We start from the raw sequence: 1,800 nt of genomic DNA on the forward strand, positions 1-1,800 counted from the left end.
TGGGAGGTGTTTGAAAGGATGTCCGTATGTTCTATGTACCCAACAGGCCTTCCTGCAGCACTGTGCAAAGGGTGTTCTGGCCTAGATGGGACCAGGGCCAGGACTGGAGGTGACCTCAGGTGTCCCCACGCATAGCAATGAAAACACTCAGGAGAGATCCTATGGAAACAAGGATAGGACGCCAGGAGGTGTTGCAATATTATTTTAGAGGATTCATCTGCTTAGTATTATGGTTCTCCTCACTTAACCCTCAGAGGTTTTGGACTCTGCTTGGTGTGAAAATTTTTTTCTGTTTAGAAAGAGTTCCGCTCATTGCTCATTACTTTAGCAGACTGCACATTGGGATAACTTGTTTATCCTGCTCAGTGAGTCATCAATATCCTGCTCTATACTAAGCCATGGAATGGTAGACTTGGACAGCTCTCAGGGCTCCTACAGCTCAGCCTGTTCATTTTACCAGCAGGGAAACAGGGGCCCAAAGAAGAGAAGGGCCTGCATAAAGTCACACCACAGTGGGCATGGACCTAAAAAGAAAATAGGTCTCCTGATCACATGTCTTATATGTAGTTGTGTAAATGCAACATACATCTACGAAGCTTTGAAGGAACTAGATAGAAAGGAAACCACATTAGGAAGGATACACATCATATTCCAATTCAACCTCTCAGCAGCTATGGAAGATATTTATACTGAACAAGGGTAATATGACACTTAGTTAATGAGACACAAACAGAAAATAACTCCATCGTCCGTCCTGCATAAAAATTATTGTGCGCTTACACCCCAGCCACTCTGCTGGGCACTAGGATACGAAAGAGAACAAGACAGATAGGGTCCCTGCCCTCACTGAGTTCATCATCTAGGGAGCCAGCATCTCAAGGAGTTCTAGAACTGGTTACCTGAAGCCTCAGGGTCCCACAGAGATGCCTCAAAGTCTACTGTGAAGCTTCAAGGAGATCAAGCTGGTTTCCACCTCTCTCCCCACCCATCCCCACATCAACTGTAGGGGTGCCATTTTGTCTCTTCCTCTACTAGGACTTCATAGAAGATTTCATGTGAAGACAAGAATCCTTTGATTAATCCACTGAGTTGATTCATGCTGCCTACTTCTCTTATTAAAAAAAAAAAATCTTCATCTGTAAGTGTAAAAAGTCAACTCAAATTATCTGGACAACAGAAACAATAGAATTTACTGAATACCTTTGGATATATCAAGCTGTAGGATCAGCCAAGTCTGGAAACTCAAGCATTGACAGAACTATCTCCCTCTGTTTGGCCCCAAATAAGTTTAGATCCAAGAACTTAAGTAAGAACATCAGGATTTTCTCTCTCCTTGTCTCTCTTTCTCTCCCTACTCTGCTTGGCTTCATTAGTCATAATCTACCTCCAAATGGAAAGGCTATTGCTGTTGGCAGCCCCAGGTTTATAACTTCCAGATGAGAGAAGCATTTCCTGTCCCTATATGCATATAGTCGTCCAGGGAATAATATGATCGATCCTGCTTGAGCCTCTCAATTATCTCTGAAAAAATCAGCTGAGCCAGGGGTGTAGTGGTACTTTCACTGGTCAACCAATGATCAGGTACCAACCCTTGGAGGGAACTGGGCACTATGATTAACAGTCCCACCAACATTAAAGAGAATGGCAGACTAGTTTTATTGAAATAAAAAATGAAAATGTGCAGGTGGGAAGACCATAGCTATGGTATCTGTCTATTATAGTCTTGTTTTCTCTTTACATTGATATAATACATTCCTTGATAACCTAGCACCTTATTTTACTTATTTTTTTTTTAAAATT

This window comes from Saccopteryx bilineata, chromosome 6 (genome assembly GCF_036850765.1).
Source record: "Saccopteryx bilineata isolate mSacBil1 chromosome 6, mSacBil1_pri_phased_curated, whole genome shotgun sequence".
Classification (NCBI taxonomy): domain Eukaryota; kingdom Metazoa; phylum Chordata; class Mammalia; order Chiroptera; family Emballonuridae; genus Saccopteryx; species Saccopteryx bilineata.